The sequence below is a fragment of the Anas acuta genome, chromosome 2 (genome assembly GCF_963932015.1).
Source record: "Anas acuta chromosome 2, bAnaAcu1.1, whole genome shotgun sequence".
NCBI lineage: Eukaryota > Metazoa > Chordata > Aves > Anseriformes > Anatidae > Anas > Anas acuta.
Genome location: NC_088980.1, coordinates 126,986,124 through 127,010,157, shown reverse-complemented (window position 1 = coordinate 127,010,157; position 24,034 = coordinate 126,986,124). Strand labels below are relative to the sequence as shown.

Sequence of the window (24,034 nt, the reverse complement as noted above, 5' to 3'; positions counted from 1 at the left end):
ATGACCTTAGCTGGGTGAAGCTGTGGGGATATCATCTAGAAGTAACTTAAAGGTTAGGAATTTTCTGTTAGTGTGCAGGGGGCACTCAACACTTTGGTGTGCGGCGTCAGGATACACTGGATAGTATAGCTTGCAACAGAGATTACATACTGTTTGATAATTTAAATTACATTTCAGTTTGTGCCACAGATTTTCCTCTAGGTCTGCTCTTCTACCTTTGATGAATTTTATACAATATTAGAAATAATTAATTAAAAATTGATATACAGTAGGCTGAAAATGTTGTGCATTTAAACTTCTCTACACCACAGGACTCAGCCAAATCTCGAGTGGAATTAGAACAGCTTTGCTCTACTTCACTGATTGAAAGCTGGTTCTAACAATGGTAAGTTTTGAATGAAAATTGTTAAATTTGATCAACTTCTGCATCAAAAGCATGTCCTACATCTGATTAATCTTAAGGAAGATATTTGTTTCTTGAAGATTGTTTTTTTTCTCATCTTTTATCATATACTGATCACCTTGCCCACTTCTACTAATTATCAAGGTCAAAGTTTCTTTGGATCTGGCAGAATGTATATATATATATTTCCTACTGACAAAAACAGCTAAAACATACAAAGCTAGGCTGAAATTTTATTTAAACAAAGCTAGCCCTTGTATGAACTCCTTACTTGCTCAGACAATGGACTAAGTAATGTTACCTTAACTGCTCACCTATTTTAAGACTGCTACAACTGTGAAGGCCATTTTAATTTTCAGAAAGACTTTTTGTCACATTCCCACATTCATGCTAATGCATCTTCTCCAGAACATGCTTTTGAATGACTTTCTCAAAACTTTTTAAAACTTACATGAAAATGTTGTCTATCTCAAGCACAAGAAGTACAAGGACTGATTTTAGGCATAACAAACGGCACTTGATAGATGCCCAATGGAATTAATATGGGATAACTTTTCATAGAGACAAACACCAGGAGGAGAGGTCATTATATTGTGCTATTGGCTTTCCATTATGGGCCTTCACATTTTCCCCAGATGTTCTATGTTGAGCCCAGTAACTTCTGTGTGGTTAAAGCACATCTTCTAGAAAAGGAATCTGTCTTGATCAATAGACATTAAAAGATAAAACTGATCATACTCTTTTATAACTTGTTCTAGTGGTTAACTGCTCATGGTTATCATGTGGCTTAGTTCAGCTTCCAGTCATTAGTTCTTGTTATCCCTTTCTTTGCCTGATTAAAGAGCACTTCAGTATTCAGTGAGAGTACTTTCACAGTTACCTCTCAATGAAGTCAACACTCAATCTTTTCAATACACTAAAAAAAACAAGCTCTTAAAATCTCTCACTGTAGGCATTTTATCCAACCTTGAATTGTTTTATTGTTCTTTATTACAACATTCCCAAATTCCCCCCCAAAATTAAAAACAAACAAACAAAAAAAAAAAACAAAAACCAAATCAACCAAAACCAACAAGAAAAAAATACCCCCAAAAACAACTTCCCAAAATCCAAGTCTCTAAACTGTGGGCAAAAGAAATAGACAAATTATTTTCTTATCTGTATCATAATTGCCAAATAAAAATACAAAAATTCCAAATCCTGCTTCTTTCTTGCTTATTTCAGTTGCTGTTTTTCTCTCCACTTTGATATCTCCCTCCTCAGTCAATGCCTTCCCAGACTAAGATTCCTATCCTGAAGGGCTGGTCTGAACCTTTTTCTTCCATGCATGGTTTTGCAATTGACTGAGTTGCAACTTTTTTTTTTCTTTCCCAAATGATCTCATTTTACCAACAATTCAGAGCACAATGCATGGTTCTGTTGTCCTCATTATTATTTACTGATTCTCTAATCTTTCTGCCACCCACAAATTTTCTAAGAATGATTTATGTTTATGTTTTAACTCATGGGTGAAAATGTTGAGTAACACTGAGTCTAATGTTGATCCCTGAGGAGCCTCCTAAGATCACTTCCATTTGATGATGATTTAGCACTGACTAACTCTTTTTTGAGATCATTCACTTAAGTTCCGCATTCATTTACATTGTGGTCTATTGAAACTGAATTGTGTTATCAGTGATCTGAAAAAGGACTTTAGAAGTATGCTGGTTACAGTGGCAGGAATTCTAAGCATTCATTGGAAAAGAATGAAATCCAGGTAGTTGCCCCAGGTGTTTTGTAATGCACTCCCCTCATGTGTCAGATGAAAACATTCCTACAGTATGTCAAGTACTTCAACAACATTAATGTAGATGGTGTCATTTCATATCTATGAAGACATTAGATATACTTATCTATTAAAAAAAAAATCTAGAAATATTAAAATGCTGCACAAAAAATAATAATAATAAAATAACCCTCCAAATTTTATTTTTCATTGTAGTTCTTATCTATTTCTAGTGTAGCTGTGTGGCTTGTCCCAGTCAATGCTTTGGAAATTCATGCACCACACACTGCACAGAATGCCATAGAATCATAGAATCATTAAGGTCAGAAAAGACCTTCAAGATTATCTCGTCCAACTGTCACACTACTACCAGTGTCACCCCACTAAACTAAGTGCCAGGTCCAAGCTTTTCTTAAACACCCCCAGGGACAGTGACACCACCACTTCCCTGGGCAACCCATTCCAACGCATGACTACTCTGTCTGAGAAATGTCTCCTAATCTCCAAACTAAACCTCCACTGGCACAACTTGAAGCCATTTCCTCTAGTTCTACCACTAGTTACGTATGAGAAGAGGCTGAACCTCAGCTCCCCACAACTTCCTTTCAGGTAGTTGTAAAGAGCAATTATGTATTCCTGGATCCTCCTCTTCCCCAGACTAAACAACTCCAGTTCCCTCAGATGTTCCTCAGAGGACTTGTGTGGCATGCCCTTCACCAGCTTTGTAGCCCTTCTCTGGATATGCTCCAGCCCAAAACTGAACACAGTACTCAAGGTGTGGCCTCACCATAGCAGAGTACAGGGGGAAAAGCACCTCAGTGGTCCTGCTGGCTACACTATTACTGATACAAGCCAGGATGCCAACTGGCCTTCTTGGCCACTTGGGCACACTGCTGGCTCGGGTTCAGGTGAGCATTAATCATCACCCCTGAATCCTTTTCCTCTGCACAGCTTTCAAACCACTCTGCCCCAAGCTTGTAGTGCTGTGTGAGACTGTTGTGGCCAAAGTACAGGACCCAACACTTATCCATGTTGAACTTCATCCCCATCCCACTGGCTTCTGCCCATTGACCCATCCTGTCCAGGTCCCTCTGCAGGGCCTTGTTACCCTCCGGCAGATTGACACTTCCCCCCAACTCAGTGTCATCTGCAAACTTACTGAGGGTGCACTCAATTCCTGCATCTAAATCATCAGTAAAGATATTAAAGAAGATGGGCCCCAACACCAACCTCTAGAGAACACCACTCATGACTGGTCATCAGGTGGATTTCACTCTGTTCACTACTACTCCCTGGGCCTGGACACCCAGCCAGTTTGTAACCCAGCAAAGAGTGTACCTGTCCAAGCCATTCGCTGCCAGGTTCTCCTGGAGAATGATGCACATTTGGATGTATTCTAGACTGGAAGAATTAATTTTACAATATTAGGTACAAAGAAGAGTTTTCAAATAAAATGCAGCTAGATTTATGTGACTAATTTAGGGATACTCCAAGACATAAAATTAGATGTGACTTTTACCTATTATCTGCAAATATGGAAGCATCAAACCTTAACTCTTTAAATTGCTGTTCACTACCACTAAAGAATTTGCTTGGAACAGCATAATCATCCTTGAGGCATCTAAATACATAAAGATTTCGAAATACTGAAAAAAATAAATAAATCAGTCTTGGCGTTTAAGGTTGGCTTTGCAAGCTCATGAGGGCTATGTTGTATCCAATGCAAATAATCACTGGGGTAAAGGAACACAATATTTCAATGTATGGTGATAAGCTGTTAGGAGGCAGAAGCTGGTTACCAAATGCATCATCTGCTAAGATAAAAGCAATGAATAACAGAAGCACAAACAAAGGGAAGGTGATCTGAAATAGAATTGTAACATTAAGCTCTCACTCTATTTGTAGAAAAACAACAAAAATATCAAAACAGTCTAATGACAATAATTTATGAAAAATAAATAATGGATTTAATTAATGTAACTAATGGAGCAACTTTTTGTGGCCATTGCAATTGCTCTCAACCTTCAAAATATAAGTGCATTGAAAGGATACACCTATTTTGATTTGAGATTATTCCCCCAGGGAAATGAAAATAAATGTAAATTAGAATTTCCTCTTCTAAATGCTACATTGACAACTAAAATAGTATAGTAGCTTATAAACTGGGTTGTGCGAAAAGGGTGCCCTTACCAGAAGCCTTGAAGATCTTGATAGACTGACTGAAAAATGTCCTAACAAATTGATATAGCTATGCACTGATTTTTCCTGTGGCCCACACTTGCTTAAAACAGAACAAATACGCTCAAATGGACCAGCTGCCATATGCCTAAGAAAGGTCCTACTCTAACTTTCTTGCAGTTACTTAAGACTGCATATTTGTGCTTTAGGAATAGCACAAAGAATGATAAACCCTTTAAAAATTCACACGTCTTTGCTTTCATCAGATTAAGGTATCTTAGCAACTACAGTAATATTTTATCTGTTTTCTCTGGGATTTGGTTCTCTTTATGGTACCCTTGAACTGACCCTGATAGCTGGTGCTTCTATCTTTTATCAGTCCTGAGTCTTTTGAATCATCACATTACTGAGTTGTAAGACCCTGCCATCTTCACATGTATACCTAAACTTGCTTACCCTTACCATCCAATTTGGCTCATCATTAAAGTACCAGAAAAGGTACATCCAGGTCCTATCTCCTGTATTATGACATCAATCCCATAGAAGACTCATGGTCAGAAGTCTCATAATGTTAACTTTATTTTCAGCATGAATTTATGATTTAGTGAATTTTATAGTCTATATGCTGACATGGCATATTTTTTCTCTGAGATCTTTGAAATGAATACAGCATACCATCCTTTCCCATTCGCTAGCTGGGATCTTTCTGTATACATTACTCATCATAGAAGAGAGTAGTTCTTTTGCCCTTTGTGGCTTACTCCTTTAGTGTTGTAGCTACGTATCTAAATAAAAGGCAGAATTTTTCCAAGCACTTTTTTTTTCTCTCAAGGCTCACTGGCTGCAATAGAAACCTAAGTCCACATGGTGATCATATTTGTTACCTCAGGGACTAATTTTCTTTTACCTCCTTTCCTGTATTCCAAAGCTTCATTGCTATCATCCTCTTGCTCCCCATGCACTAACAAAAAGATTTTAATGCATTCATTATGCAAAATCTTGTCTTTTGTGACCTTTGCCAAGAGTGTCCCCAAAGGACTGGCCAGGCTTAATAAGCTCACAAATAAACTACGATGTCAGCCAAGGGCACTACTGGCCAATTGAGTCCGTACCATTGCCCTCTTTCCCAAACCCCCACTTCACACCTGAGATACCCTGAGGTGAGATTGCAGGGGTGTTGTCTGCCCTGGAAAACTGTTAATCCTTTCCGGTGGCTCCCAGCTAGGCAAACAATCCCCTTTGTGAAGGCTGGAACAATCATGCAGGCAATATCGCTTTTTGCCTCTCCAGAGACAGACCCTGCCTTCCTTGAAGTTTCTCTCTCTCTCTCTTTTTTTTTTTTTTTCTTTTTCCTTTTTTTGGACACATTTTTTAATGCTTTCAATCTTATTTCATTTATATTATGTCCTGTAAAATCTTTGTCATGGGTGAGCCAGCTGGGTCATTGGAGGAAAGGCACTAACGCATATGATTCCTGTGTTAGTCCATTTTCCTCCTGCCCAGAGTTATTGTCTAGGTTCTGCAGGGAAAGCATCCGCTTGCCCATTCAGTTGTTGATGTTGTGGCAGATCACAGTGGTTTCTGTCTGCTAAGCAGTCAGCCAAAGAAAGGAGTAAGAGCAGTAGAGCAGCCTCTTCATTTCATATATAAAAGATGCAGATAAAGCATACGATATCAGAGAATGACCTAACTGGTAAAAAAAATATCTGAATTTATTGTGGAAGAGTATAAACTTTCAAAACTCTAAAAGAGATCGGGCTCATAAAAGATAGATATTGCAAATATTAATGCAAATTATTAGTAAATCTGACCCCTCTACCCCACTATGACACACATTTAAAATTTATTATGGAACACATTCAGGGGAATAGCTTTAGGGAATTCATTGCTCATCTTTCTCTTTCTTCCTCCATCTCACACACTAGCAGTCTCCAGACAGCTTCTCTGAATTCTTCAGAAATATTGCCACTCTGACCTCTGTACCATAGATCCATTGACTTACTTCATTTGACTGTCTGGAGTGACAGGTAAGGTACTAGTACAACATGTTCTCACAACTTCCATGGCAGCGTACACATCTTTCCAGCTCACCTCTATATTATGATGTAGAATATCATGATGCAGAGTACTTAAATAAAAGCTTTTTGAGCTTCTGATGTTTTAATATATATTTAGTCCAAAGAAAAAGCACAAGCAAGCCGTAGGCCTCATCTTAGTAGCATAATTGGTCTTACAATATGTATATAAGTTCTTTTCCTGAGTTTGTGTCAAATAGGGAAGACTTTAGACAACATGAAAAGTTGTGGGTATCAAACTGCCATTAGATGCAATCAAATTTCAATACATAATATTTTTTGTCTCTTTTTTTTTCCTAAAATTTCTAATCCATTCCAAAATCCTACCTGGATTTATCTCACTTTAGATATTAAAAACAAACAAACAAACAAACAAACAAACAACAATAACAAAAAACACACTGAAATGATGATAAAACACTTTTTTTTTTTTTTTTTTTCCCTCCAAAATCTGCTAGGCAACATAAGGCTGGATTTTCATAGATGCTAAAACTGTAGACAATACTGTGGGTGCTCATCACTGTGAAAACAGTTCCTGAGCTTAAAATTCCCTTGATAATGATTTATGATTTTACATAACTGTTCTCACTGCCATAATGCCGAGACACTTCCACTAGCATTTTAAGGAAAAACAAACAAACAAACAAAACCACACAGACACACAAATATTAATTCCTTTCCTCTTTTTATTAGGACTTTTGCCAGGTTCTATCTGGAAACTTGGAAAAATATATATTTGCTAATCTGACAGGATACAGCAATATTGGGATAACGCATTTCCCATATGTGGAACTGGACTGTAGCCATTTGTTCTTTTAACATCTACTTCAGACACTCAGGCTGCATACAGTAGGTTCAAATTATCTGTCCAGCAGCTCAGGAAGGAAAAAAAAAAAAGTACCTTTTCTGGCATCTCTGTCTCAGGATAGGAAAAGACCTCTAAATGCCATAATAAAACAAAATGAAAGCAAGAGAGCTGGAAAGACTAGAATGTTCATCAAGATCTGGGGAGAGAAAGAAAGGAATGGAAAACAAAAGACACTTGTCAATAAACATAAGAAACACCCACCCTGTATTACTGCGGTTACTAAGTGCTAACAATGAGCCTCTGGCAGGCAGTGAGGTGTGCAGACAAAAGGCCCTTGAGAAGTTGTACTGCTGCATCCTGTATAATAGTTGAAATCTGTGAGTGTTTTTCAAGGTTAGGCACAAATAAAGCAAAATTTCTTTATTAAGGTTCCAAATTACTCATCTTCTCCTACATTTCAGTCCATTGTGGGGCTCTGAGTACTGTAACTGACCTTTGATAAACAGTCATTTCACCACAGTGATGAGACTACATAAAAACCGGTCTGCACAATATAATGCAGATTAACTGAGGGGCATACCAGCTTTTCATAAAAATAAGCCAGAATGACACTGAAGAATTTGCTCGTAATCTAGCCAGTTGCATGTGCACATATTCTTTGTGAGTGAAATTTCTTTCCAATGAGATAATTTAAACAATGAAGAAATTACTCTTGATATACATGGATCAGGCAATTTATAGCATTTCCTTCAAAGGCGAGTCTAGTTAATGCTTTGTCACAGGTGTGAAAGAAGTGATGATTCAGTGTTCATATGCTTTGGTACATAATGAGGCTGATCCCTGATGTTTCAAACAGAAGAAAAAATTGCAAATGTGAAGTTATTATAGATTGTTTCATGAATAAGTTTCACCCCTCTGAGTGAAGCCAGTGAGTTAGCTGGTATTGTAAAACTTTCACAGTTATCTAAAAATAAAACCAAATATCTGTTTTGATCAAGAAATCTTTCAATAGTTTGTCTAACCTGAGATCATTAAAATATCTGTAAAATACAAGTAAAAAGTTAGCATGAGAGATCAAACAAAGCAATCATGTCATACTGAAAGTAGCCTGAAATATTGACAAGAGACCCAGCTGAATTAATTAGTCTATGAAGTTTAATAAACAAGCCATGTTAACAGTGTAGTGTTGTTTACTCTTTATACAAAAAATTATCAATATCAATTTTCAGAGGTGTTTTAGCACACTAATAAGAAAATAAAGGGGAATAAAATGAAAAGATTATCACCAGAACTAGCATTGCCACTTTGTTGTACAACCACTATCCAGCTTCTGTCATTATAGCTGGTCCCAATTTATCCTGTTCTCATTTTACAAGAAAAAAATCATAAAAGGCACTACAGATGAAATGATCAGTATTATTGTCAAGGCATTTTAAACAAGAATGCAGAGTCCTTGGGCCAGAGCTCCATCAGTTCAAGGCAATCTTTAATCCATCTTTGTTTCTTTCCCTGTGTTCTCAATTTGTATGTCTTGATGCCCATTCGCAATGAAGTCTCTAAATTACATTACAAAAGGAGGTTGTCTTTTCAAAAAGAAGCTGTAAAATTGAGCTAGAATAATGCCACACATTATTACTGAAATGGCAAAATCCAAAAGACCATGAAAATAAAATCTGCACTTGAGGATACAGATAATTGATTCACCTAAACACAATGCTGCAGTCTATAAATAGCACTGTAAAAGGCCAAAGTACTGTTCTTGCAGGAAACAAATTTTTGAATTCCACTTTTAATCTTCAGAACTCTTGGACTGCACTTGATGAGGAGTAAAACCATTTTAAAGAGCTAAATGGCTTTATTTTCAGAATTTCTGAGCAGTTAGAGCACCCAGTACTTTCAACATAAACTGTAGGTGCTCAGAACTACAGGAAAATCATTCCATACACATATGTGTTATATATACACTTATTTATATATTAGATATATCATCCATATACTTGGTCACCAGTATTTTTGGCTGGTACATTTATCATAAAGGAAAAACATTTATCATGAAGGTAACAAAAATTACAACAATGCACATACAAACTGAACATCTCTGATGTAGTCTTAAACAACTATGGCTCAAACAACTTTTATTTTTATTAAAATAAAAAACAGTAAATTAGAGAGGCTTTATGGGTATCCTACAATCAGAGTTTTCTCCACTGATTTGAATGGGAGTGAGCCTTAAAAGTGTGTTCAGATTCAAACTTTTTTTTTTTTTTTCATAACTGGTATAGCAGAAAATGTAAGCAACAGGGAAGAAAATAATAAAGAAAATAAAAATACCACTTTAATTGCCTTAGGCTGTATTAGGAAAATTGAAGAACTTTTTTTTTTTTTTTTTTTTGGATTGCTAGTGTAACTAGTATGCCGCTGATTTCTGAAGCTGCTTCTTCTGCTAAGAATAAGCCCCAGAAAATATTCATAGCAATTGCAATTTCTGAGGCATGCAGTACAATTTATAATCAGTCAAATTTACGCAGTTTAAAAGATTCTTTGATTCCTGTCTTGCTTTTTCATTAAGCCCTTTAAACTGGACTTCTTGTCAATAAATAAAACTATTGACGTTAAAAGGTCACATCCGTGACCTTTCACATGTTTCTCCTGCTCTGTATCTATATACACTGTATACTTTACCTCAAGAAGAGATTCTTTTATTTAAGAGAGCTTAAACTGTTCAAATTTGTAATGTACTGGGGATTTTGGAATATCTAGAGGGCTTAGTGGATAAAGAACTGACCTTTCATCTCTGAACCCAGTTCCCGTCCAACGTAAGATAAGTGAAAGAGTTTTGTGTCAGCTGCCCATGTGATAAAACTAGCTTTACCTTGTATCATTCAACACAATTTGGCATGACTGGCAGTTTTTTTCCTCTCAGGAGAAGCATATTGAATATGGAAAATGAATTGCTTCTGTCTCTAGAGAGGGTGGTCCTCCAGGTTAGGCTTTGAAGTTATAAATGGGAAGTGCTGGAAAGCTCGTATTATTGCTGGTTGCCAGCCCCACATCAAACATACGGATAAACAGCAGGTCATAGTTTTAAATCAGTGATAGAAGATGATTTACAAATACAAACACGTAACCACTTATGTGACTTTTCCTCACCCAAATGGAAACTATGCAATGTAGCCCAAGCTAGATTTGAGTAATTCTAAGGTCTACTTTTACTTCTATAGGTAGTAAATTTCTACATGTATTTTAAGAGAACATATTTATGTATTTTCCCCCAGGGAAAAGAAACATCTCCAGATTTCCAGAGTACCACGTCTCCCTTATTTATCTCTGCATAAAGCTCCACTTCACAGAAGCTGATACACTGGTGGGGCAACCCTCCTCTACCCCCACCAGTGCCACTTCCAAAGGAACCACTCCAAGCTGCTGAACTTCCCAGCCCACAGAGCTGCCCTCTTCTCACAAGCTGAGCATCAGACTCTCTGCGGGGAGGGCTCATTTATGAGAGGAACATTAGAGCCAGTAATCAAAGACAGGTCCTGACCGTGACACAGTAGTGCCCAAACCACAATGCTGGGGCTTTGTTTTCTGCTGGATATGGTGCACTTCCACTGGGAATATTTGTTAAAAAAGAACTTTTGATTTGTTTTGATTAGAATTATGTACTATTTTTTTGTGAAAAACTTTAAAAAGAAACCAACAGTCTGAAATGTGAATTCAGTTCATTCTGTTACTGAAACTCAGAACCTGCAATCAGTTAACATGCACCCAGTAATTAACTGGATTTCTTCTGTCTGGTGAATGTATTAATTATCTGCAATATAACATAATGCTCCCTCTTCTCTTGCAGTCCTTGGAACTAAGTTTGTTTCATTTGATACTTTTTATGACTCTTTAGTAATATAAAACCATTTTTAAAATAGCAATAAAAAACTGCTCTGCAAGTATTTCTGGAGACAAGATATTTTTATAAACAAGAAAACCCACCTCAGTGGCATTCATTGATTAAATTTGTCTTTATGATTTATCTATACATCACACAGATGGAATTTTTCAGAAATGCCATAAACTGCAATTTGAAACTATGTCCACCTATTGCTTGTCTCACAGCTCTGATCTCAGGTTAAAAAATCAAGAGAGAATAAATTTCCTTTAAAGATAATGACATCCCTGGAATGTTAATAGTACAAAACTTTCAAAAGGTAGAACTATTTCTTAGCTGAACTAGAAAAGAAGCAGATTGGCTTAGTCCATTTTGCACCTTTGTGCTGGAGAATGACTGGGTTTAAATTACAGCAGCTTCAGTCTTTGCTTTTCAATCCCTTAATCCTTAAGGAGCAGAGGTTTCAGTTCAAGACAACTTCACACAGAACGTACAAAAAGATTCTGTGAGCCTATCTCAAGTATGATGATCATTTTTTCAGCTGCAATGTTTCACTCATATCCCGTAGCAAAAAAAAAAAAAAAAAAAAAAAAAAAAAAAAGGAAAAACAGTGTCAAATAATTAATGCATTTTCAATGAAAGTTTCCTTTCCACTATGGTTTAATACACATGCATGAAAAGCAATAAATGCTTTCATGTGAGCCACTTTCAGATACTCCTACCTATGGTTTTCATCACTGTTTTACTGGTGTTCCCTCACATTAGAAAGCCTTTGTGATATCCCTGAGCTCAGATGGAAAAGGAAGCTAGCCTGGGAGGTTTTACATCTGGTAGCCAACGCTATTACTTAAACAAGCTACGTCAGTTTTCAAAAAAAGCTACATAGGTCAAATCAGGGCAATTACATTCTGATCTAAGTCACATACATTTGTCAATTATTTCCAGGTGTTTTTTGGGCAACCTATTTTTCTTATCCATAATTAATATTTTGCTAATAGGGCTGAAGTGAAATGTCAGGGGCCTCTCTGCTTGTCTTGATTTCATTAAAAAATGAGTTGTGACAGTAATCATTTGACTATGCTGAGGTTTTAAAGCATTATGTTATTTTATGTTACTGCTATTATTTAAATCATGGTTTGCAGGTACTATGGGCATTATATTTCTATGCCACTCTCTAAGTACATATACACACACACATATATACAGATATATACAGATATACATACCTCATAGAGGCATACATACATGCATACCTCAAACTTATCTTGGAAGATAACCAGTAAATGCTTGAAATGCACATAATGTAATTAAAGAACAATTCTGGAAGCAATCATGAAAACCTTTATTTAAATTTCTACCTTCCATTTTGAACCTGCAGTTATTTTTTAATCTATGGAGGCTTATAGCTGAGCACTTTGAAAAATGAGTAACTCAACAGTGTAGGAATAAGTCTTCTTTACTAATACAAAACATTCAAATTAAATTCAAAGGTCCAGACACTATCCTGGCTGGCATTAACAAACCATAAATATATATGTATATATATGTATAGAAAAAAAAAAGTTTTGAAAATCAGATGGAGATTGATCATCAAACTGAAGTGACAAGTACTTTTTTTTTTGGGGGGGGGGGAGGGGAGTGACTATTCCCTCTGAATTATAGGGGAAGCCGTATAGCATTAGATACATAATTTTAGGTGAACATTTTAATTTTCTATCTTTCATAAGTTTGTGCTAAGAAGTGCTGACATCTCAGAATTACAGGACTCAGTTCATAGTGTTTTCAGTTTCAGCAGGGTAAAAATAATGCATGACACTTTTTGAAGAATGCAAAATGTATGCAGCAACACAGAGTAAAAAAAATTATTTTTGATCTTCAAACATTGTTTGACCTTAATCAATGTCTTCCAACAAGCTTAATGTGACATAGCCCTGAAACAAAAACACACAGCTCTTGGGTCTAGCTCTGGAATGAAAAAGCTGTGATTATTAGTCCTCTGTGTGATCTTTTCAGATTGCACTGATGAGATGAAGTTTAATCTCATTTCACTCCTCTCCAGTACCACAAACCACAGGCAGTTTAAGGCAGCCTGGAAATCTCTTACATCTGGAAGAGCAATAATTCATGGGATTTCACTTGACAGCCATGACAGGCAGCAGGGCAGCCAGAAACAACTGTCTCTTATGTTGTGCTATTTGCAAAAAGTCAGAAGAGGAGGAGCAGGCACAGGACCACATCCTTCTTTAGCATATGTTAGAGGAGGAAACCCTTTTATTTTCTGCCAGATGCTCCATGAATAAGTCCTAAATATTACATAGACAGTAGCTATCACTTCCAAACAAAATTCCTTGGTGTCTGCTAAGCTGCAAAGCATATGAAGGCCCATTGTCTGGCAAAGGGTCATGGTTAAATTTGCAAAGATTTTTTATAGATATTTCAGATTCTACATTTTGATTTATAGGCATTTGCACACCCTGCTGTGCATGAATATGATACCATCTTCTGAGCAGGATTATTTCATGAAATGTATATGGGATTTAGCTACAGTAACTTTTACTGGGCAGCTTAGAATGGCCAGCAAAGTACTAGAATTTACTGCAGCACAGCTTGTGCTGTCAGGCTCATGGTTGGTGTTTATGATTTCTGCAGAAGCAGAAATAAACAACTTGTCTTTAATGGCTCTCTTTATGTGTAGGCAGCAGTAGCTCTATCTGGTCTCACAACAGTAGCTGGTGCAGTGGTCTGTCCCATTTCATGTGGAACCAATGTCTGAAAATTTGCATTTCTGCTTTTCGGAGTTTCCAGTGGAAGCAACCAGGAATGAATAAATCAACTGCAAATGTCTGAATGAGTAGCATTCCATTCCACTGCTTTTTCAGGCTATAAATACATCTGGTTGAAATGGCCAGGTTTTGGAGTAAGAGCAAAATGATCTGATTTAATCTGAGTTTGTCTTAGAGTCTATAGCCACACTGTAAATACTCTGATATCAACTGAGATTTACTTAAATTACTGTCTTAAGGAAGGAGGCCTGTTTTCTGAGTGTCTGTGGTCAAGTAGCTTAATCAACATTTTTATAGGCATTTACATGAGTATTTAAGTAAACATTAGAAACTGGATGAATTACACAAGCCAGTATACAGATGAATTAACAATAAATTTCCATAATTTCTATCTGCATATACAGAAAAAAAAAAATAACAATAGAATATATTTTTTTTGATGTAACAACTGTTTTTAATGTTCAAACAAATGTTGACACACACTGTATATATAAGGCAGATTTTTTTTTTTTTTTTTTTTAAAGAAATGAGACAACTGCTCTATGCCAAAGAAAAACAATTCCTTTGCCAAACTACACATTGTTAACTTAAAATGTGTTCCATGTGGAAATAGGAAGACTGATCTGATGGAAAGGCTAGTGATCTAAAGTCAGCTGGCTCTGTGCCTGCCAACTACACATTCTGGCTTCCAGTTTTACAGCTAGAATTGGAAATATATATTTTCTTTTTCTTCTTTTTTTTTTTTTTTTCTCTTTCTCATAGTTCTTTCTCTTTTTCTGGTGATGCAATGAATTTGCCAGTAAACTTACATATTTCATTTTTCAGACTTTAAACAAAGAGAATACAATTTTGGATCACATGTACAAATTGTGTTATGTGTTCTAGGGACTTTGTTTTATATTGGACTGATTTTCCAAAGTGAATTCCCCACTGTTTTTGTGTACTCATCACATTTTTCTAGGACTATATTGTATTACCCTATCTTTTTGGTAAGGAAAAAATATAAAGACAAGTTTGCTGCATATTCTGAGGGAGATATCTTACAGATTGTAATATTTCAACTTTCATATTGCTTAGCATTACCTATGTTGATCAAGCATTTAATCTTTGCCACCCTCTTCTGCATATAAGATGCACAGATATGTGGCCTAAAGCATACTGCAAACATAAAATTTTCAGTTAGGCACAAAGGAAACAGCTACAATATCTGGTAAGCTCTTAAAAAAAGGCTATCATCCTATGGTATTTTCAAAAGGATTCTCCGAACTTCATTTGTTATTCACATTAAACCTACATCCATCATACTATTTTAGTACATATTTTCCAGTACATGCTGCATGGTAATTATGAATACAGAAGGTTCTATTCATTGTGGAGTATTTTCACATTCTTTAGATACACTGAGCACTATGAGGTTGAATTTTGATTACTGTACTAGATTTCTGGGCACACAGAACACACATGGAGCACTTTGCACTTATTTTTAGTTTTAAAATATTCCTGAAACATCTAGCAAGTCCACAGATACTTAAATGGCAGAATTTCAGACACAATTCAGCCAGAGCTGTTTACTGCAAATATGATTGTAGGGTGACTTTATTTTTATTTTTATTTTTTTCACTAGAATAGCCACATTTTATTTATGATTTTGGATTTTATTTCACAGCATTCCAGTTTAGTTTAGCACGATGTATTTAATAACCATGTCTACTGTCTTAATTACCCTATAAAGCAGGGTTCCATTGGCATTTGACCCTCCACAGCATTCCAGAGAAACTGCAGGACCATGATAATTACCAACTGCCTGTGAGAAAATTAAACAAAAAAGGTCTAACTTTTAAACCACCATTTTAAACGACCTATTATATCTCAGGAATAAATCATTGATGAAATAGCCTGCTTAACAGGAAAATAGCTATTCCATAGCAAAGAATTTCCCCTTGCATGATCATGAAGAGAATATTAAGTATTCTTCAGCTCAAAAGGTTAGGTTTTATGTCTGTCCAATGCCTTTTAATGATTTTTTTTTGTGCAATTTTACTGTAATCAAAGACTTTTCCTGTGTAGGTTGCAGACTATGACTATTTTGTCGGTCTTAAACATTTCCCTATTCAAAGAACAGAAAATTTATTTAAACATGTAAAAAGACAAAAGTGTTTACAAAAGTAGTGTCTTTCATCATTAAAAGATCTTGCATTAATATAGCTTGATTTACTTTGATTAATGTAGCCATTTGTTATATATTTTTTCTAAAAAGTGTAAATCAATTTAAAGTCATAATAGCACATATTAATTTCTAACAGTTAAAAAAAATCTAATACATTTGAAAATTTAAATAATGACTTTATTTGATGACACTGTCCTTATCCTAAATCTAATGTCAATTACTATACTTATTTCTATAACCATTCTATGCTTCATTTCTTAATACTATACTTAGCAAAATTATATTTCATCTACCTTTTTCAAAATGTCACATTGTATTTTTTCTAAATAATTCATCTGTGCTGAAAACTGACCCTCATTTCCAGATCAGATCAACATTCCATACACACACTGTGAAGTTAGAAATTTACTAACAACAACAATAACAACAAAGGCAATTAAAAACATTTTTTTCACTTTTACATGTATGATATAATGATATAAATCAGGGGAATATCCATTACTTTTAAAATTCATACCAGAACATTTTCTAAACCTCCTTAAAACATTTCACTTGAAAGCATCTCTGTTTTCAACAGAAGCAACTATAAGTCTAATGAACAAAGAGTTTATGGAAGAGCCAAGCCACAAATGAAATTTAAATGGTTTTAGAAAGGGAGTTTGAAAAATAATTCTGTGTTCAATCAAAAATAGCGCAACCCTTCTACTTTGTGCCTTGTGGCTCAAAAGAAGCCTTGTGACAGCTATCATCAGAGTTAAAGGCCTCTGGCCACAACTTTTATTTAAATTCCAGTTTAATTTATAATCCAAACCAGAGATTAAATGTATATCAGGCAACAGAATACTAGTAATATATTATAAACTTCTGGGTTTGGTGATCCTAGTGCAGTTGTTCCCAGCCCAAATTTGACACTCCTATACCATTGTTCTCATACTACTGTCTACTGAAATACCACCTGTGTAATCACTTAGACCAAAGCTGAAGTTAGTATTGCAGCCTGGGAACTTCTGGAATAACATGCTGTTTAAAATCATAAGAAAATAAGAACAGCCATAGTGATTCAAACCAAAGGTCTAGCTAGTCTCATATTCTCTCTGAAAATGTCCTCTAGCAGTTGCCAGCAGAAAGGATAAGAACCAGGCAAGCATGTAATACTATTTCCCATGTTTGTCCAGTCTCTAGTAAACTGTAATTAAAAGTTCTTGAATGAGAGTTGTTTATATTCATTTTTTCTCAGTAAGTTTGAACATGAGACGTTTTAAAACATCCATAGCATATAGCGATGAGTTTCACAGATTAGCTACTCGTTGCATTCAGAAGTATCTCTTTTCCTCAGTTTTGAACTCAACAGCCATTTCTTTCATCTAGTGTCCCATATTCTTGCATGGGAAAGAACAGGAATCAATAATTCTCTATGTGCATTCTCAAGCGTGGTTAAAGATTTTATAAACACTCATATGTTGCTCCCTTAATTCATGTTCTTTGTTATTGTATTGTTTTATATTTATTTTCCCCATGCTGCAGTACCCTAGACTTATTATTTTTCACCCATGGCAAGGGATGTTGGAACTAGATGATCCTTAATGTCCCTTTCATCCCAAACCATTCTATTATGATATTTTTATGATTTCTAAGGTGTGGAAGCCTCTCTATAACACTGATTAGTCTTATTGCTCTTTTCTGCATCTTCCCTTCCCTTCCCTTCCCTTCCCTTCCCTTCCCTTCCCTTCCCTTCCCTTCCCTTCCCTTCCCTTCCCTTCCCTTCCCTTCCCTTCCCTTCCCTTCCCTTCCCTTCCCTTCCCTTCCCTTCCCTTCCCTTCCCTTCCCTTCCCTTCCCTTCCCTTCCCTTCCCTTCCCTTTTTCCTTCCCTTCCCTTCCCTTTTTCCTTCCCTTCCCTTCCCTTCTGTTTCACTATGTGCTTTTTGGATAAAAGAACCAGAAATGCTTACTTTGTTGAGAGAACCCTTGCTTCATATTCTACTTAAATTTAGTGCACCATGCCTGACTGTGTAGTGGGTACAAGAATCCTAAATCACAGTCACACATTTTGATTTTCTGGCACCGAATATCAGGGTGATATCTTCAAGATCGAGAGGAGGTTTAAAGCATTAGGGTGCTAACCAAGTACTAACTAGCTTAGTCTTTTTGGAGCCTAAACTTTCACACTGTAATGAATGACGTGTTGTGATCATGCATGTTTTCACAAGGCACTCATCTGAGCACCCGGCACATGCAAAGCTTCTGCTCATTTCTGGTACAAGACCTTTCCACAAAATCCTTCATGGCCAGTAGTTCACTTGGTGATCTAGTGCACCAGTCTGCTCTCCAACTCAGCTCCACAGTTATGTGGTTCAATCACGTCAGCCTCATTCTTGCACCCAGATGTTGCTGTGAGCCTCTTGGCTCCATCTACTGAAATCAGAAATCATCTGAAATGGTACTGACCCTTTACACTCAGGTTCTGAATGAAGCAGATTCTGTGGATGGTTATGGATTAATACAGCTGTCATTACCATTCTTACATAAGGATGGGCACTAAAAATCTCCCTTTGAACTGGGCATTGAAGAACATTAGTTGGATCCATGGGAACAATCTCCCAAACTGCCACATGAAGAGTTCCAAGAATCAGGAACAAGGCATAGGAAGACTTTAAGATTACATCAGGCTAGCCAGGGTCCAGAAGACCTACATAAAATGGTCTTGGAAAGTGCACTTACTAAGGAAGCAATGAAATTCTATTGCTGACCGGAGGTTGCCCTTGGTCTCCAAGACTTGGACCCTGTTTCACACCAGAATACTCCTTCTCGCATTAATCTTGGGCTTTTCCTGACAGACAAAAAAGGTCAAAGGTCTTATTTTTCAAGGTGAAACATGTTTTCTTTGCCAAAGCTCTAGTACCAGAGCTGTGCTATATGATGGAGTAGGCGTAGATCTCTTGTGTAAAACAAAAAAAAATCCAAACACACGAAACCAAAAAAAATATAAACCAAGACAAACAAACAAACAAAACAAAGAGAACCCTCCAGCCCACCAAGTTGGATCTAAGAACAAGAATTATAACTGTTACTATTTTTATTGTAACAATATGAGGTGTTAGCATAGTTTTTTTAATAATTGTTATGAAGCGTTCATGCATCTCCTTACAATATCTCCATATATGGAAGAAATCAGATGATCATGCCAAAATCTGAAGAACTGAATAAGAGGTGAGAGGAGAGATGAGAAGAAAATGCATTATGGAAAACCTGGGGATATGAAGAATGATGAAGTTTCAGCACATGTGGAATCAAGATTTTGTACAGGAATGTAACATGACAGTGGTGACAAACACCTTTTCAGAAACAGGATATTTAGGAGCTGGAGCGACACATGAGGTATTTTAGTTGCTTTTTAAATTAAAAAAAAAAAAAAAGACAATTTGGAAATGAAGAATTACGAGAACATTTGCAGTAGTGGGGAAGTGATACCACAGCTTCTCAAAGTACTAGGTGAAATACAAATTTCACAAGTAGTCAGGATAGTAGTCTGGGTATAATTAAATAATATAGTAAATTTCATTGAAATTTCATAATATTTTGGTCAGTCTCGCCATACTGGTGGAGAAATAACAAGGTGATGGCAATAATACTGCAGCTGTAGTTGAAACTAAAGGCTGCAGCAATTTACTATTAATCAAGAATAATTCATGCCACATATAGCATGATTATTTATCCAGGCTTCAGGCTTACATCTTTCTTCTGCATGATCTGAGGCAGGAACTTGAACACATGCTCCACTTCTCAAAATTAGATGGCATAATGGTGTCTCTTATCAATGGCTACCCCACCATATAACCTATTTTAAGTTTGGAGGTAGAAGAGGAGGGAGTACTAGAGCAGGAGGCTCTATACTTCAGCAGTTAATCCACTTATTCCACTGGCATTCCTCTTAATATAAATATCTAAGTGTTAACTTTCTTTACGTCTCTTTAAACTAGAAGTCATAAATTCAGACACTCAAAGACTGTATTTCTGGATTTCAGACCCTGAATTTCCCTACTGTGTCACCATAGCAGCCTCAAGCGCTTTCCCAACCAGAAAAAAATCTTGCCCTATACATGTATGTTCAAATACTGACTAAAAATGTGTTCTTATGGATATGCCTTCCACTTCCAGGACTGTTTCCTTCTTCTGAGGACACAGAAATATATCCACATCATAGTGGTGACAGTGAGGTAAACATCTATATGGCTAACAGCTTTTCAGTGCTTATGTTATGCCTATTCAGTTAAATCTTTACTTAACTGGAGGAAAATCATTAAAAAGGTCTACAACTATCATACCACAGATACAATTCCAAAACAGTTTGAGCAACTACCTCTGCAGGCCCTTAGCTAACTTTCAAAAGATACCTTTCGCTTACATTCCTACTTATAAGTTCATTTTTGTATTGTGTTCTCAGAGATCTCTATTGACATTTTGAAAGTGTGCTATGCCTCCAGAAAGCATACCAGGGATTCAAGTGGACCAGAATTGTTATTTTCACATGAATTTTCTTGCTGATATAGTAACAGCTCTGATTTGGGATATGAGGTCTTATATGCCTGTCCACTAAAAAAAGATTTTCAACAAGACAACTTCTGTATTTTTTAGTTTCAACTTTTAATAGATTATGCCAAAAGAAAGGAGTGTCAGTAGATAAAGACAGGAATAAGCAGAATTAAATGATTTGGCACGGTTCTGGCACCATTTTTGGCTTAAACTGGTTTTGGAGCAAACGCCATGTAATTAGGAGATGCACCTGCTAAGAGCTTGAGCTATGGCTAATAATTATTTTTTTTTTACCCAGACACCAGCACAGATTGCCAGGATTTCTGGTAATCCATGTCAGCATAACATTCCTGAAGGGAACTAGAGCATTTACATGTGGATGCAAGGCACCCTAATACTTTTTCAGAATTCAAGTTACTTTTCTAGATAGCTTCAAGTGATCTACAACATGTTATTTAGAACCAAGCATTATTTATTTGCTCAAAGCTGCACAGAGACTGGATGAAACAGCAAGATGTTTATGCCCTTACAATTTAACCACTGTTATTTTTTTATTTGTATGCCATTGATAATTCCACTCAGCTGGCTCACCTAATTCATAGGAAAGAAGTATGGCCAGCTTTTGTGAAACCAAATACATCTTTCTTTGGCAGTTTTCTTCAGCTGCTGCTATGTCTACCATTTCCTAGAGACTTTAATAGAGTACTGTCCTCTTTGATCCCTGATTTGGGCTGGGATGACAAAATCTTGTTAATGTCTGGTTTCTGTTAATAGCCTGGTATAGGGAATACAGGTAAGAGTTTTCAGGTTCTCTAGGATTCTTCATAACCCATCTAATAATTAATTTTGTTCACGATTGTTTGTCTACTTTAAATATTCCTTGAACATTTTATTGGAACTACCCAGCCAGGTAGGATAAGATCAACAAAATATTCCAGAGCTCTACAATTGGTATTCATTAAAATAATGCAGATGTCTCTCTAATTCTCTTCAGCAACTGATGAATATTATTCATATGATTCTCCAGTGGTTTAAAGAGGTAAAGCTGCATTGCCGTTGAAGTTGCTTCCATTTACAAGAGCAGTTAATTTTGCATAGCACAATGTAATGGAGGAAACAGCAGTGTTGGCACCAGAGCCTATGGAGCAGGCTATATAGTATATGAGCAAGAGATGGAGGTCTTTGATAAGAGATGATGTAGGGGGGTGGCTTTAATGCTCCAATTCATTTTCTTTGTGAGGGGGAGGGATGGCCTATTGAAAGTTTCATTTTAGGCCAGTTAACTAATACTACCCCTTACTGATTCTCCAGCCATGCTCAATTAGAGAGACTCCTTTGTCCTGACACCAGTCAGGATTACTACAATTCATCAACTTTACCCTGAAGAGTGCTTTTATACCATCTAAACCTTTCAGCTCTAGCTGTGAAATGCCTAGTCACGAGGTTGCCAGTAGAAAATTCTCCTTGTCCCCGGAAATATTAGGCAGTTATAGGTATGTATCCAAAGTTAACTGATAGAAAGAAAATCTAAATAAGTAGCAAGTGGTACATATTTGAAAATTAATTCAGAGTAGTTGTTAGCACACATATTAAGCTGTATCAGGAGAGTAGAAATACATCAAATAGCAAGGGAATATTTTTTTTTAAGATATTAACAACACTGATTCAAGAAGTACCAAAAAAACTTTACAACAGTTTGAACAAAGGCTCCAAAAAAAACTCATTGGCTTCAGCATCAGGACCAAGCCAACACAGACAATGCAATATATCAGTTGTTGCAGCTGAAAGAAAGACAGGCTTTGCCAGCACAGCCTGTAAACTACAGAAGGTCAAATTGCAGTGATTTGAAACATTTGCATATACTGCTATGAAAATCTAATGTTTTCTCTTTAATTCAAATAAACAAGAAAATTAAACTAACAATAAAAAATGGAAAAAAAATCTGAGGAATATGTTGACATACATCAAAAGTGAGGCTTCTCTGCAACATTAATTAGAGTGTGGGTCATAGTAGAGTTATCTCACTGCAACCATTCATAACTAGCTGTGATATGCTAACATTTACCTAGATCAAACGGTACTGCCAAGATTTTAGTGGTCTTTAATGAGTATAGTTGAGCAAGCTGTTGGTCACCAATCATAATATGATGGACAACATGCCTGAACTAAGCTTTTTTTTTTTTATTTATTTTTTTTTTTATTTTCCCCTTTTGAAAGTACATTTTAATGCTAATAAGAATTTAATAGCTAGAATCAGCCCTGATAGAGAAATAGAATTAAAAAAAAATCTAGTTTTCATCTTTTGATTTACCTTAAAAAGTTTAAATATATACGTATCTTTTAACTTATTGTTTCCTTTAGACAAATATCAGATATGGATAGGAAAGAAGAAATAAAAGCACTTTCAACTTATAGGGCAAAGTGTAACCATGATATGTAGAAAATGTGCTTTACTGCCTAACTATAAGCATAGGTGCAGGAAAAATAGTTACAACATTTTTATTTTCAGGAAGACACTAAGTTACATGAGGAACTAAAAAAAGTAATGAATATCTGTTGCAGAATAAAAAACAATAATCCAAAATTCAAAATTGCTTTTACTGAAGTCAGTGTGACCTTTGTATTGATTTAAACAGAAGCACAGAAAAATCTACAGTTAGCACATTAATAAATATTATAAAAAATCACAACCCTAAGCCAAAGCTAACAAAAAAATAAATTAATTCTATCAGTCAAGCTGTGGACATTGTTTAAGCAATTATACAATATATGTGGTAACTCTGCTTAGAACATCTCTTTCGGGCCTATTGTTTCTACTGACTGCAGATGGATACAACCGACAAAGTTTATTAAGAGAAGAGTGGGAATGAACAGAGAGAGGGGTAGTTGCCAGGACTAGTGGTAACTGGGAAAGACTCTGGGCACATGGTTCCTGCTGCACGCTGTAGGCTGATTAGTATTCAATGACCACATTGAGCACAGTTCTAACACAGTAAACTTAAATCCCAACTTTCTAACAAAATATCAATCAGAATGTTTCAATGGCAAATTTTGAATTTCTGTGGACAAATGGGAAGGATTTTATATACTAGAATACAATTTTTGACTGATTCTAGTACATAAACACACAGACCTTATATTTCTTGCAAATAGACAGAAATGATGGAAATTACAGGTGTTTTCATGTCCGTTTCAAATTTTACGCACCTCACTTTTAAAGAAACTCTGCTTTTCACTGCCAGCTCTCTCCCCTGCCGCATTTTTGTCACAACTCTTTCAGAGTAGCTTTCCTTTCAGCTGAAGGTAGAAGAAAGTCAGAATTAGGTCACAGACATATAAACTCACACATGTATCTATACAAAAGTCTCTGTGCTTATGAAAAGTTTGGGACAAATTCAATCTCAGGTGTCAGTGAGTCAATTAACCTTCAAATCCTGTATTTCTT

At 36.1% G+C, this 24,034-nt stretch overlaps 1 long non-coding RNA gene across 1 annotated transcript in view; it reads left to right on the top strand.

The window, feature by feature from the left end:
• The window catches only part of LOC137851210 (uncharacterized), a 53,545-nt gene extending 42,955 nt beyond the window's left edge, over positions 1 to 10,590 (top strand). Inside the window, exons 5-6 of the long non-coding RNA XR_011093062.1 lie at positions 312 to 385; positions 10,505 to 10,590. This is a non-coding gene — a long non-coding RNA (uncharacterized lncRNA). The remainder of the gene's footprint in view (positions 1 to 311; positions 386 to 10,504) is intronic.
• The last annotated feature ends 13,444 nt before the right edge of the window (positions 10,591 to 24,034 follow it).